General features: G+C 38.6%; 1 pseudogene; it reads right to left on the bottom strand.

The window, feature by feature from the left end:
• Positions 1 to 6370: 6370 nt before the first annotated feature.
• Positions 6371 to 9285, bottom strand: LOC136709110 (C-C chemokine receptor type 4-like; annotated as a pseudogene).
• Positions 9286 to 16752: the final 7467 nt, after the last annotated feature.

Genomic DNA, 16752 nt, shown 5'->3' with positions numbered 1-16752 from the left:
AATCTCTCGTGTCGACCAGCAGTTACCCCTTTTCTCTCTCTCCCCATTGGAGGTCCCTCGGTGGCCTTTTATGTCGTCGCTTCCGCCCTGGGAAGTAGGAGGAGCTGGGCCACGTAACTGCCAGGCGCGGGTGGTTTCTCACCCCGCCCTGAGAGGCCAATAGCTGGCGTGGCCTGGAACTGCTGGATTGATGAGCCGGCCCTCGGCCACAGTACCTTGTACCAGAAAGTATCCCTTATTTTTAAATCCAAATGTTGACAACTATGGTTTGCAGTAGATTTTGGATAATTTAAAAGTTCTATAAATACTTTGATATTACAAGGAACATATACATTATATAGTGAAACTCTGGAACTGAAATGCAAAAGCTCATTTTGGATTAAATAAATTAATATAAAAATGTAGAATTATTTGTAATTACATCTTATTATTCTTTACCTTAAAAGGGAATGCCGGCATAAAAGTCATAGAGGCAAAAATTTCAGCTGGATTTGATTGTAATAGATATTGACATACAGTACACCAAACCTGATGGTTAATCTTTCACACTTTCACATATTATTTTCTGATTTTATACCTGTATAGTTTATATTAACCTCAAACTATTGTTTCTATAGTGTAGGAGAACAGTCTTTGTTTAAAAATAAGTATACACTGATCAAAGTGGAGATGATAAAATGGATGAACAAAGAATATAGATATGTGTGCATTGTAGCAATGTAATACCATCCATAAATTCAACCTCACCAAAATGGCAATGGAATGTATCTGTTCAATGTTTAGAGATGAGCTTTTCTGGAGGTTTCTTAGTGTCATTTTTTTGACGTTGAATTTTGGGTTTCTCTAACATAAAGGTTTACTTTGAAAAATCACACATGAACCTCACCCTGTTCATTTTACTTAGTGGTAATCATGTTTATCTAATGATTAAAAATACCCGATGAATGGATTTTGCAGGTTCTCTCAAGGCTTGCACCTTAGGCAGGTGGCTTTTTCTCCTGGAGAAAAAGCCTTTTTATTTTTTAAATCATTTTTAAGAATATCTGTATCCTTGTGGATGGGGTCTGACTTTATGAACGGACAACGTTATTCCTTTTCTATTATTTTTATTAAAACTAATAAGGAGGACTTATGCAATTTATAAAACTAAGGTAAGTAACATAGAGCTTGTGGGACTGAGGCTCTGGTAAGTCAACAATGAATGCTTCCAAAATATGAATAAAAAATACATAGTTAAAGGTTAAAATAATTAAAGGTTTACTTTGAAAAATCACACATGAACCTCACCCTGTTCATTCTACTTAGTGGTAATCATGTTTATCTAATGATTAAAAATACCCGATGAATGGACTTTGCAGGTTCTCTAAAGGCTTGCACCTTAGGCAGGTGGACATGATGCAAGATGGCATTGCAAAAAGCTCTAGGACACTCACATAGATGGCTTCGGTTCTAATGAAAATCTGCCACCGTGCAATGAAACGATATACCAGAAAACATGGGCAGGTGATTGGAGGTGAAAGAGATTTGCTGTTCTGGATGAAAGCAACTTTTGCCACAAATGAAAGGTGGGTGAATGAGATTCATCTTAAACTTGGTATAATTATTTTTCTTCTTATAGGACTTGGATTTGTAGTTTTGCTAAAACATAATTGAATACCTTGAATATTTGAATACTTTAAATTCATAGGTCATGCATAGTGATCACAACAGTCAGTTGTAACAGTCTCCAGTGATGGTGAACTAGGGGTGTAACTATGCATTGAGATATTGTGATATCACAATGCAAAATGTGCATTGTAGAGGTGTAAGAGAGTCTTGTGTAGAACAATGATGTTTGAAAAAAATCAGCACCAATCACCAATGTACTTCTGGACACATTATAAGTGATATTTCCGGAAACAACAGCAAATGTACAGAGATATTGATAACAGCACTTGCAGCACATTTTTTTTTATTTTAGAGAGTTTCAAACATGAGAGTAAACAGTAATCATGCCTGAGTTGTTAAATTAAAGGCAAAGAAATGAACCCCCCACTCAATCATCCAGTTTGGTTTATAAAGAAAATGTAATCAGTCAAATCCTGAGCAGTGTATCTTTGTACATCCCTAAATAAAGATGTATTGGTTGTTTTTTATTCACTTCCAAATGTCCTGCCTAATGTTTATGACTGCACAGAGAGTTTGTCCCAAAAAGTACAAATACAAACACAATAACACAAGAAGTCACTCTGGCCTCAGCCCTACATGATCTTAATCCATTAATAAAATCTTATTCCAACAGTATGGTCGAGGAAGGATTTACCCCCACTTGGAGGAGAAAGAATTGGGTGTTTGGTATGCTTGGTGTAAAGAGGGAACAGGCAACAGTTGTTAAACACGTGCATCCAGGTACTACACTGATAAGTGATGAATGGAGAGCGTACAGAGTTGCTTTGATGGATTTGGGCTTCACACATTTTAGGGTTAATCACGCCCAGTGGTTTGTAGATCCCCACACTAGAGCCCATACCCAGCATCTTGAGCGGGCATGGTTGACCTACAAAACAAGAATTTGGAGGCTACGAGGCAGCAGGACAGAGCAAATGCTAAAACAACACCTTTCATTCATAGAGTGGACATCTGGATTCTGAAATTGTGACCTCTTGTTCTTAAATACAATAATTAGCTTTAGTATTTCTAAGAACTTAACAAACAATTTTTTTTGCTTTTGAAATGTATGACGTATTTTACATTATTCAAATGCATAAAGACAGCATGTTTTATGTTTGAGAAGGTACAGAAGTATTAGGCATCATTTCTTTGTTTTAAAATGCAGGCTTTGAATAAGTTACCTGTGATTTGTGTTCGATGTTTGATTTTTTTTTTTCACATGCACAAAGGTACCATTTTTATGTTTGAGAATGTACAGAAGGATTAGCCATAGTTTCTTGTTTAAAGATGAGTCTTTCTAGCTGCTACTAAACATTTTGGGAAAGTTTACAAGTATTTTCTGTATAGCACAAGGAATAACTTGTATGTGATCTCAATGACAGATGACATAATTTAAAAAGTAAAAAATGTTACATTGTCTCAGTTTATTACCTCATGTTTTGTGTTCTAAGAAACATATTTAGAAATAGTATTTTAGCAAATGCTTTACGTTGATAAACACAATGTTAAGAGTTATTTGTGCATACTGTAAATTAATGATATATCAGTATATTAACTTATGACTTATAAATATGTATTATGCCATGACTTTACTTGGTGAGGCACATTATCATATGTAAATGCAGTAACTAATGACCTGTAGTGTATTAAGTAACGAGTATTAAGGTATTAAGTAATGTTTAATTATATCTTGAATTTGGGCATTATCATTGAAAGTTGAAATTTGATTTGTTTATTTAAATTACCAGTAACACTTCTAAAGTCAAGAACCATGTGAAAAAGACCTGAAACTGAACTCTTGTCATTGTCACCACCAGAATGAACTGTACATCAGAACAGTACAGACAAAGTAGGTGTGTAAAATGTTTAGCAGATTCTAAATAAGGCACAACTTATTACACGTACTATATGAACCATGAGGGCCAAATTTTGAGATATTTTTGTTAAACAGAAACAAACACCTGTGGCTAATTTCCTTATGGTCTTTTTTTCTACCACTTTACTGTGTGTAAGTGGGTTAAACTAATTAGTGAATTAATTAATGTGGCAACAACAACCCTAAAGTCGAGTGACTTTATATAATTAATTACAAAACTCGTAATAAACTCTTAATAATTACTTAATCACTGCGTATGTCCCTGCTTATAATTTTGCCTACATCAATGCGCAAAGATATGTAACACTGTATCCAACATGCAAAGGATCTTAATGAATAAGGCAAGTCATAGTGTTAATTAACAGACTGAATTAACAAGATATTCATACTTAATGTTTACTCTTGTTAATGGCTATTTTTGTATAACTAACGTGGTCATTAATGCATATCCTTTATTTCCAGATATATTGAGCATTGATGTATGTATTAATATACTATGAGGAAATCATTAACGATGTATTAATATATGCTTATTTCTGCACCCGTATTGTAAAGTGTTACTGAAAATTCTTCTCTGGTGCAGTAGAGAAAAACATTTTTAAAAATGTGCTACACAGATCCACATACAACATACTCTCTCTGTCAGAAGAATCAGTTCACTGAGCAGAAACTAACTATTTTACATGGTTCTATAGAGATCTCATTAATAAAGAACCCTTCTTTAAGATAATTTAGAAACAATGTACTGTATATTTTACTAAATATAAAGTCATATGTTTAATTTTCAAACAATGTGAATGAGTGAGTATGTGAATGAATGTCTGTATGTATGTGTGTGAGGGAATGTGTGTGTGCCCAGATATGGATTGGCACTCTGTTCTGGGTGAATTCCTAGTGGCCGATGCAGTCCTCCAGGTGGACGGTCGTTTCTGGTTGAGAGTACGCTGTGCACGTTTGGCTGCCGCTTCTCGCCAGTGTGTGTGTTCTGAGCATTCTGAGCAGTGTAGATTGTAAAGTGTCCTTGGGTATCTAGAAAGTGTAACGATAACTAACTAACAATGCATATGATTTTACCCTGCAGTCTTTGAAAAGACTTTGGTAAAATGACCATATCTCAGTCTATTTGAGCCCAGTCACTCAGTCTTTCTGTAAATACAATATAATGCTGATGCAGTTCACTACAGAGGAAATGAGGAGCTGTGTGAGTTTCAGACAGAGACAGACACGTTGTGTGACATCAGCTTTTAAGAAAAGCTCAGTTTACCTCGAGCACATGAAGAACAGTGACAACGGTGTTTTCAAAACTCTCCACCTTAGAGAGCGCTTAGTACACCTCTGTGTTACGTGACCTTTCGTGTGGCCTGGAGAAAAAGACTTTTTATTTTTTAAATCATTTTTAAGAATATCTGTATCCTTGTGGATGGGGTCTGACTTTATGAACGGACAACATTATTCCTTTTCTATTATCGTTATTCAAACTAATAAGGAGGACTTATGCAATTTATAAAACGAAGGTAAGTAACGTAGAGCTTTCTGGAAGCTTGTGGAACTGAGGCTCTGGTAAGTCAACAATGAATGCTTCCAAAATATGAATAAAAAATACATAGTTGTGTAATCAAGTGTAGAGGCTTTAAAAACTGCAGCACAAAGTGTAAACAACAGTAAAAGACAAATCTTTATTTAAAAGTTATAAATGCTTTACAGGTCAGTAGCAAAAATGCATTATACATAGAAATATACGTATGTATGTATATATTAATATATATATTTTTAGAGATATAGATTCATACACAAAGTACAAGTTTTTTTTTTCTCTGCTGTAAGATTAATTAGATACATTCTTAACTCATGCTGCTCTTTTCTCCTGTGTGAAGTAAATGCAGAAAGAAAACTAAAAATAGACTTCAGTGCTAAACACTTCTGGGCGAAACCAGATTTCCATTGCTGACTCTGATAAACTGCTCTTAGCAAAGAGGGTTCTTCAAGGGTTCTTCACTAAAGGCAATAGTTGTATTTAAAACTTTAAAAGTTCATCAGAACTTATTGTATATGAATCGGAGTAGCTTCTGAAAAATGGTTCTATGCAACACCAAACTAACGATTTTGCATGGCTCTATAAAGATCTCATTAATAAAGAACCCTTCTTTAAGATAATTTAGTAACAATTTACTGTATATTTTACTAAATATAAAGCCATATGTTTAATATTCAAACAATAAGCCTACACTCTTACAACAGAGGGTTCTTAAAGTGTCCTTTATTATAAACAAGTGTTTAGAACCATTTTAACTTCAGAGAAGCTTTTAAGTATGAAATAGTTCTTTGTGTGTAATTGGTTCTATATAAAATTCTTGAAGGAACCTCCTCTTTAAGGAAACCTTAAAAACAGCTCATTGTGTAGTTTACCGATTTACTAAATAAAAACTCTTATTATTAATGGTCAAATAATAATCCCACACTCTTTAAAAAGGTGTTCTTCAAAGGTTATTAATGACAATAAAGAATCACTTGAATGACTGAAGTGTTTATTGCATGGTGAATTGTTTGGAAGATTGTTGGAGAATGCGTTGTATGTTGATGAATGATTTCACCAGGTGCAGAACCATTTCTTCAATTGTTTGTGGTTCTGTACAGAACCATTTTCTTTATGAAAGAACCCTTGAGGAACCATTCATTTTTAAGAGTAAGGAGTTCTCTAGATAAAGTCCTGTTGCTAAAAGGAAAATGACCCTAATATTAATATGCGATTTTATGTTCTCAAGTCAGGTTTAGCAGAAGCAGACAAGGCTTTGCTGAGCGTTTAATATCCTCTGATTAAACCATATCAGGGTGGGCTTGCTGTGGCTATATAATCTTTGTGGTGGATATTTCTGAGGAGCGCGAGTGCACCGAGCTCCTCCTCTCTGACAACTCAATGCTGAGCGTTTTGCACTTGTTGAAGCAAATAGGAAATGACTGTTTTAGGGCTTTAACGACTAATCTCCTGAACTTCTAGCCAACGAAGGCGTAGATGATGGGGTTGAGGCAGCAGTGAATTAAGGCGATCGTCTCCACCCACTGCATGGACAGGTTCAGGTTATGCTGCCATTCACAACTTTGTAATTGCCCGGTGTGATGAAGGAAGAACAGGAATGTGACCACGTTGTAGGGCGTCCAGAAGACAAAGAAAACTATAATCAATATCATGATAAGCCTGATGGCTGTGTGCCTCGTCTGGGACCTCATATGGTACAAGGTGGGGATGATCCGATAGTAGCAGAACACCATGATGGAGAGTGGGAGGATGAAGCCGAGGATGTTCTGCTCTATGTAGCTGAACGGCCTCCAATAGGTTTGATCAGGATATTCTGGTTTGCATGTTGATCCGTTTGACTCCTCCATCTTCTTGGAGAATATCATGGTTAGCAGGGAAGCCATCAGACAGATTAGCCACATAAAAGCGGCCACACCTATTCCTGCTTTGGCTGAGTGGTGCTGGGAAAATAGAGAGGCGTGTGCATGGACAATGACAACATAACGATCCACCATCATCAGGATCATGAAGAAGATACTGACGTAGGAGCTCAGCATGTAGAAGGACGTCACAGTCATACACATGAAGTTCCCAAAGATCCACCGGTTCATGGCGGTGTTCTGGGCCCAGGAGGGCAGAGATTTGATGAGGACATACGCCACCAGGCTGTTGCCAATGAAGCCCACTATGAAGACCATGGTGTAGAAAGTGGGGAGGAAAACTTGGCCGAAGGCCTGTACATTGCCGTTGTTGCAGGGTGTAGCCTGGCTTTCATTGGAACTGTAGTAGTCGTCATAATCTGTTTAAAACAAACAAAAAAATATAAACAGTGCTGGATGTTAATTAAATAAAAAGTCGTTTTCACCAACAATGGAACACTTAGTAAAAACGACAACAGAGTACATTTAAAAGTGCTTTAACTGAATGGGCATTCATTCCTTCACCAGTTTTTTACTTGCAGTAAGACCCCCATATTGTCATTTACTTCACAGCTTGTGTATTCTCTATAGATATGTATTCATTTATATTGAATGATCTGGAGCATCAGCAGATGAGCCTAATGTGACCATACCAATGCCAATCATAGGCTGTGAACTCTTATAAATAAAGGTGCTACAAAGTGTTCTTTGAGGGATGCTGTAGAAGAACCACTTTTGGTTCCATTAAGAACCACTTTTTGTTGATAAAATTAATTGGGTAAAGAACATTAAGATCAAGTGATAGATTTTAAAATGTTCTTCACACTCACACATCTCTTAAACAAAAATGCTTCTTTATGGAGTCAAATGTGTTTCTTCTGTGACATCTCTCAAATAACCCTTTGTAGCACCTTTATTTTTAAGAGTGTGGAGCAGTGGAACCGCACTCTGGAGCAATGACACACCATTGAGTGAAATGTGTTGAAGTGGACCTAAAAATCCTTTATCAGTACCTGACTTCACCAATGCTCCTGTGTCTGAATGCCATCAAATCCTCACAGAAATGTTCCAACATCTACTTTTATGCATTTGGCAGACCTTTTACTTTTATGCATTTGGCAGACGCTTTTATCCAAAGCGACATACAAAAGAGGATCTAACATTCGAACTACAGCACAAATTATACAAAATACCTTACATTGAGTGCAATATGCAGGAAGTAATGGTAACACTTTACAATGCGGGTGCACAAATAAGCATATATTAATATGTCATGAATGATCTCCTCATAGTATATTATTACATACATTAATGCTTAATATATCAGGAACTAACAAAGGATATACATTAATGACCATATTACTCATACATAAATCGCCATTAGCAAGGGTAAATATTAAGTATCAACATCTTGTTAATTCAATCTCTTAATTAACACTATGACTTGCCTTATTAATTAACACCCTTTACATATTGGATCTATTTGGATACTGTGTGTTACATATCTTTGTGCATTGATGTAGGCAAATTTATAGGCAGGAAAGTTAATTTTTTTATTTTATATGAACAGTAGCACTTCTAAAGTCAAGAACCACATGAAAAAGACCTGAAACTGAACTCTTGTCATTGACATGGAACACAACACCAGAATGAACTATACATCACAATGGTACCAACAAGGTAGGTGTGTAAAATGGTTACCAGATTATAAATAAGGCACAGCTTATTACACATACTATATGAATCATGAGGGCAAAAGTTTGAGATATTTTTGTTAAACAGAAACAAAAACCTGTGACTAATTTTCCTTATGGTTATTTTTTCTGCCATGTTACTCTGTGTAAGTGGGTTAAGCTAATTATTTAATTAATTATTGTGGCCAATAACAACCCTAAAGTCAAGTGACTTTATATAAGTAATTACAAAACTCGTAATAAACTCATAATAATCACTTAATCACTGCTTATGTCCCTGCCTATAAATTTGTCTACATCAATGCACAAAGATATGTAACACACAGTGTCCAAATAGATCCAATATGTAAAGGGTGTTAATTAATAAGGCAAGTCATAGTGTTAATTAAGAGATTGAATTAACAAGATGTTGATACTTAATATTTACCCTTGCTAATGGCGATTTATGTATGAGTAATATGGTCATTAATGTATATCCTTTGTTAGTTCCTGATATATTAAGCATTAATATATGTATTAATATACTATGAGGAGATCATTCATGACCTATTAATATATGCTTATTTGTGCACCCGTATTGTAAAGTGTTACCGATTTCTTGAATGCAGATAGGGTTTCTGTTGCTCTGATGGTGCTTGGAAGCTCGTTCCACCAGCGTGGTACCAGAGATGAGAATAGCCTCGACTGACCTGTACGGGGGGTTGGCCGTGTTAGTAGGCGCTCCTTTGAGGAACGGAGAGGGCGGGCGCTAACGTATGGTTTTAAGAGTCTATTGAGGAAGATGGGAGCAGAGCCAGTGAATACTCTGAAGGCCATCATTAGTGATTTAAATGATGCGAGCAGCTAAGGGTAGCCAATGCAGCTCGACTAATTCATGTTCATTCACTAATAAATATCTAATTAAAAGACTTCTCTGAAGAAATTTTTACAGCTGCAAAAGAGAAAAAAGGACCCACTAATAGCCTTCATTTCATAAGAAATGTTCCATGAGCAGGTGCCCAAACACAGTTGGTGGAAAATGAAGCATTCCCTTGGACAAATCCTGGTGATCTGTCCAAATTCAATAAATGTGTTGATGGTACAGTAACTTAAGCTGATTGAAACAGTGCTAGGAACTGGTGGCAGTTCAGATTGAAGAGCATTTCTCGTTGTTATCAACTTTACCATTGTGCTGCCCCGCCATCTTCTGAAAACTCTGGGCAGTGTCTAGCCTAAAATAGTACAAGGAACCACATCATAGAACACCTGTGCGTAAGTCACTTAGATTCCTTTCAAAAGATATAAATTAATTAAAATACAGGGGAAAAACCCATTATATTCAGACCTAATTTCCAGGTTTAAAAACCCAGGACCTCGTCCCAACTCTGCAGTTTGTAAAACCATCTGAAACACTGTACGCTGCACTTTAGTGATTGCATTCAAACTAATAACAACAAAGCAGTTGTTTCCAGACTTAGCAATAATTTAAAAGAAAAAGGCCATGTATCTTTACCTGGGCTGTAGCTCTCTGTGTCGTTGCTCATGTTGAATAAGTCCAAGAGCTGACTTCCACATCTCTGAGGCAGCACCCTGTGTTGGCGCTTTTTATTGAGTGGTGCAGCTACAGTTTCCTGAGGCGGTCTTTCAGCACTGAAAAAAAACTATTTGTTCTTATCTATATATATCCATCTGAACTCATACCCTGGCTATGAGCGTTTTTAATTGTACTGAGGAAATTGTTATGTGTAAATGTATTGATGACTGGATTTAGAAATATGCTGGGATTACACTAAGTTTAGTTTCTATAAAACTTAGATGAGTGTCTACATGGTGTAATCTGTGCATTTGGCAGTAAGAAATATATTTTGATGAAGTTTGCTTTTACAAAAAAAGGAAAAAGAAGTTCACTCTCTGTGGGATGGTAACGTCTGAAGTTTTTAGACATTAACGCACAATTTTGTTGCAGATATTGTTTATTCAAACATTGTGTTGTCTCTCTACAAACTGTTTTTACACATGACTTGTTTTATCATGTTTTAAAAGAGGTTATTATTTGGAAAGTGAATGTTCCTAATCATCAATGAATACCTGCCTCATTATTTTCATATATTAAACATACACTATTTGTTTAATATTAACAAAATAAAGCTTACAACAGGGGGTTCTTAAAGTTTCTTTTATTAAAAACAATTGTTTAGAACCATTTCAACTTCAGAGAAGCATTTAAGTATGAAATAGTTCTTTGTGTGTAATTGGTTCTATATAAAATTCTTGAAGAAACCTCCTCTTTAAGGAAACCTTAAAAACAGCTCATTGTATAGTTTACTAAGCTACTAAATAAAAACTCTTATTATTAATGGTAAAATAATAATCTCAAACTCTTTAAAAGTGTTCTTCAAAGGTTATTAATAATGACAATAAAGAATCACTTGAATGACTGAATGTTTATTGCATGGTGAACTGTTTGGAAGATTTTTGGAGAATGTGTTGTATGTTGATGAATGATTTCGCCAGGTGCAACGATTTCTTCAATTGTTTGTGGTTCTGTATTTTATTAAAGAAGTTTTTAGACATTAGCGCACAATTTTGTTGCAGATATTATTTATTTAAAATTTGTGTTGTCTCTCTACAAACTGTTTTTACACATGACTTATTTTAAAAAATTTTTAAAAAGGTTATTATTTGGAAAGTGAATGTTCTTAATAATCAATGAATATCTGGCTCACTATTTTCATATATTAGAAGTAGACAGCACATTTACAAAGGACTTTCTTTATTCTTAACTGTTTCCATTTAACACAGCATGTAAATTCCCCCACTCATGATAAAGTTCACAGCTATGATGTAGTCTGCTCTTGCTCCCTACTATTCTAATCCACACCCACTACTGTTCCCACTTTCTGATCATAAGCTTATGTTTACTGTTCCTCTGGCTGTACCCCAACACTTCACTCCAAAGTGCATTTCCTTCCCTAAGACTGAGGGTGTGGACGCTCTTCTTTTTAACCAGTCCATCTTTTCTGCATTTCCAGTTGATTCTGCTTCCTCGTCTCCTGCCCTCTTTTCTACAGTTTCCAACTCAGTTTCTTCCTCACGTCCTGATTCTCATACTGTTAATCCTTCTTACGTTGCTGATATCCTTACTTCCTCTAAGACTACAACTTGCTCTCTTGATCCACTTCCTACAACCTTAACTACAGCCTGTTTGCCTGCTCTGCTTTTTTATCTTATAACTCTTATTTATCAGTCTGTGCCTCTTGGTCAGGTTCCCATGCCTTACAAGATTGCTGCACTTACCCCCATATTTAAAGAATCCTAGTCTGGACCAATCAGATTCAAACATTTACTGGCCAATTTCTATCGTTCTCGTTCTAGCTAAACTCCCTGAATGCACTGTCGACAGTCAGCTACAGAAATACTTAGTGACTAACATTTTCTTTAGCAGAGGCTCTTACCCAGAGCGATTCACAAAAGTGTTTAGTGGAGACAGAATGTGTTTCCTAGCAAGTACAATAGACCAGCCATCAACATAGTGTGTCACTCTATCTTTCTATCAAGACTGCATTATCTGGGCATCAGTGGCACTGCCCTGGATTGGTTTATATTTTACCTAACCAATAGAAAACAGTTTGTCACCCTCTCTGGTCATACTTACAGTGATATCTGTCCACAGTCACGCTACAACAGAAAACACACTATACCATCCTCAACTGTTAGTCCTTTTATTGATAAACTCTTTACCACCTTCTCTTTTCCAGCTCACTGTGCTGTGTACAAACCTTGATAGTGTTGCACCAGTCAAGGCCAAATAATTTACAGAGAAAACGCTAGCTCCTTGGTACAGTGATTGCCTGCATACTTTAAAACAGGCTGCTTGTAACCATGAACGTAAATGGAGACACATAACACTAGAATGTTTTTGAATAGCATGGTGGCACCGCCTCTCTGAATACAAACATGTAAAGACAAATCACAGTGCATCTCTTCCCTTCTAGAAAACAACAAAATGATTCAATTCAATTGTCCAGCCCTGAGGTACACTTCCAACACTGTCAATGAAAATGATGTTCTGTAATGTTGCTCTCTTCCAGGATCTAAAAAACACTTCATATTTTTTTAGATCCTGGATGAAGAGGTGAAAGTCTGCATATTCCTCCCCCTTTTCTAAAATTTATACATAAAAGTAGATGGAGTTACTGCTGGACAATCAGCACTAGGTGTGACAATACGGGAAAACAATCTTTGTAAGTCTTGGTAATGAAGTACTAGTGGCAGGATATCATCATAAATGTCTTCAAACAAATGTACTAATTTCCAAGCCTATATATATATATATATATATAAAGTCACTCCACTTTAGGGTTGTTGTTGCCACATTAATTAATTCACTAATTAGTTTAACCCACTTACACACAGTAAAGTGGTAGAAAAAAAGACCATAAGGAAATTAGCCACAGGTGTTTGTTTCTGTTTAACAAAAATATCTAAAAATTTGGCCCTCATGGTTCATATAGTACGTGTAATAAGTTGTGCCTTATTTAGAATCTGCTAAACATTTTACACACCTACCTTGTCTGTACCATTCCGATGTACAGTTCATTCTGGTGGTGACAATGACGAGAGTTCAGTTTCAGGTCTTTTTCACATGGTTCTTGACTTTAGAAGTGTTACTGGTAGTTTAAATAAACAAATCAAATTTCAACTTTCAATGATAATGCCAAATTTCAAGATGTAATTATACATTACTTAATACCTTAATACTCATTACTTAATACACTACAGGTCATTAGTTACTGCATTTACATATGATAATGTGCCTCACCAAGTAAAGTCATGGCATAATACATATTTATAAGTCATAAGTTAATATACTGATATATCATTAATTTACAGTATGCACAAATAACTCTTAACATTGTGTTTATCAATGTAAAGCATTTGCTAAAATACTATTTCTAAATATGTTTCTTAGAACACAAAACAATGAGGTAATAAACTGAGACAATGTAACATTTTTTACTTTTTAAATTATGTCATCTGTCATTGAGATCACATACAAGTTATTCCTTGTGCTATACAGAAAATACTTGTAAACTTTCACAAAATGTTTAGTAGCAGCTAGAAAGACTCATCTTTAAACAAGAAACTATGGCTAATCCTTCTGTACATTCTCAAACATAAAAATGGTACCTTTGTGCATGTGAAAAAAAAAAAATCAAACATCGAACACAAATCACAGGTAACTTATTCAAAGCCTGCATTTTAAAACAAAGAAATGATGCCTAATACTTCTGTACCTTCTCAAACATAAAACATGCTGTCTTTCTGCATTTGAATAATGTAAAATACGTCATACATTTCAAAAGCAAAAAAACAAAGGCTAATTGTTTGTTAAGTTCTTAGAAATACTAAAGCTAATTATTGTATTTAAGAACAAGAAGTCACAATTTCAGAATCCAGATGTCCACTCCATGAATGAAAGGTGTTGTTTTAGCATTTGCTCTGTCCTGTTGCCTGTTGTTCTGTTTGTGGCACATTAGTATATGGGAGGGGGGAAACTTATCGAGATGGGTGGTGACCATGGCAGCCATTTTGAAGTCGGCCATTTTGGATCCAACTTTTGTTTTTTCAATGGGAAGAGGGTCATGTGACACATCAAACTTATTGGGAATTCATTCATTATCTGTAACCCTTATCCAGTTCAGGGTCGCTGTGGGTCCAGAACCTACCTGGAATCATTGGGCGCAAAGCAGGAATACACCCTGGAGGGAGCGCCAGTCCTTCACAGGGCAAAACAGACACACACACACATTCTGAGTTCACACACACAATCACTTTTGAGTCGCCAATCCACCTACCAACATGTGCTTTCGGACTGTGAGAGGAAACCCACGTGGACACAGAGAGAACACACCACACTCCTCACAGACAGTCACCCGGAGGAAACGCACACAGACACATGGAGAACACACCACACTCCTCACAGACAGTCACCCGGACGAAACCCATGCAGACACAAGAGAGAACACACCACACTCCTCACAGACAGTCACCCAGAGGACACCCACGCAGACACAGAGAGAACACACCACACTCCTCACAGACAATCACCCGGAGGAAACCCACACAGAGAGAACACACCACACTCCTCACAGACAGTCACCCGGACGAAACCCATGCAGACACAAGAGAGAACACACCACACTCCTCACAGACAGTCACCCAGAGGACACCCACGCAGACACAGAGAGAACACACCACACTCCTCGCAGACAATCACCCGGAGGAAACCCACACAGAGAGAACACACCACACTCCTCACAGACAGTCACCCAGAGGACACCCACGCAGACACAGGGAGAACACGCCACACTCCTCACAGACAGTCACCCGGAGGAAACCCACGCAGACACAGGGAGAACACACCACACTCCTCACAGACAGTCACCCGGAGGAAACTCACGCAGACACAGAGAGAACACACCACACTCCTCACAGACAATCACCCGGAGGAAACCCACACAGAGAGAACACACCACACTCCTCACAGACAGTCACCCAGAGGACACCCACGCAGACACAGGGAGAACACGCCACACTCCTCACAGACAGTCACCCGGAGGAAACCCACGCAGACACAGGGAGAACATGCCACACTCCTCACAGTCACCCGGAGGAAACCCACGCAGACAGAGGGAGAACACGCCACACTCCTCACAGACAGTCACCCGGAGGAAACCCACGCAGACACGGGGAGAACACACCACACTCCTCACAGACAGTCACCCGGAGGAAACCCACACAGACACAGAGAGAACACACCACACTCCTCACAGACAGTCACCCGGAGGAAACCCACGCAGACACGGGGAGAACACACCACACTCCTCACAGACAGTCACCCGGAGGAAACCCACACAGACACAGAGAGAACACACCACACTCCTCACAGACAGTCACCCGGAGGAAACCCACGCAGACACGGGGAGAACACACCACACTCCTCACAGACAGTCACCCGGAGGAAACCCACACAGACACAGAGAGAACACACCACACTCCTCACAGACAGTCACCCGGAGGAAACCCACACAGACACAGAGAGAACACACCACACTCCTCACAGACAGTCACCCGGAGGAAACCCACTCAAATTCAGGGAGAACACACCACACTCCTCACAGACAGTCACCCGGAGGAAACCCACTCAAATTCAGGGAGAACACACCACACTCCTCACAGACAGTCACCCGGAGGAAACCCACGCAGACACAGGGAGAACACACCACACTCCTCACAGACAGTCACCCGGAGGAAACCCACGCAGACACGGGGAGAACACGCCACACTCCTCACAGACAGTCACCCGGAGGAAACCCACTCGAACTCAGGGAGAACACGCCACACTCCTCACAGACAGTCACCCGGAGGAAACCCACGCAGACACAGGGAGAACACACCACACTCCTTACAGACAGTCACCTGGAGGAAACCCACGCAGACACAGGGAGAACACGCAACACTCCTCACAGACAGTCACCCGGAGGAAACCCACTCGAATTCAGGGAGAACACACCACACTCCTCACAGACTGTCACCTGGAGGAAACCCGCGCAGGCACGGGGAGAACACACCACACTCCTCACAGACAGTCACCCGGAGGAAACCCACGCAGACACGGGGAGAACACACCACACTCCTCACAGACAGTCACCCGGAGGAAACCCACACAGACACAGAGAGAACACACCACACTCCTCACAGACAGTCACCCGGAGGAAACCCACGCAGACACGGGGAGAACACACCACACTCCTCACAGACAGTCACCCGGAGGAAACCCACACAGACACAGAGAGAACACACCACACTCCTCACAGACAGTCACCCGGAGGAAACCCACACAGACACAGAGAGAACACACCACACTCCTCACAGACAGTCACCCGGAGGAAACCCACGCAGACACGGGGAGAACACACCACACTCCTCACAGACAGTCACCCGGAGGAAACCCATGCAGACACAGAGAGAACACACCACACTCCTCACAGACAGTCACCCGGAGGAAACCCACGCGGACACAGGCTCCCTGGAACTGTAATATATTAGTGTTATTAG

Source organism: Hoplias malabaricus, chromosome 10 (assembly GCF_029633855.1).
Source record: "Hoplias malabaricus isolate fHopMal1 chromosome 10, fHopMal1.hap1, whole genome shotgun sequence".
NCBI classification, from domain to species: domain Eukaryota; kingdom Metazoa; phylum Chordata; class Actinopteri; order Characiformes; family Erythrinidae; genus Hoplias; species Hoplias malabaricus.
This window is presented reverse-complemented; position numbering and strand designations above follow the sequence as displayed.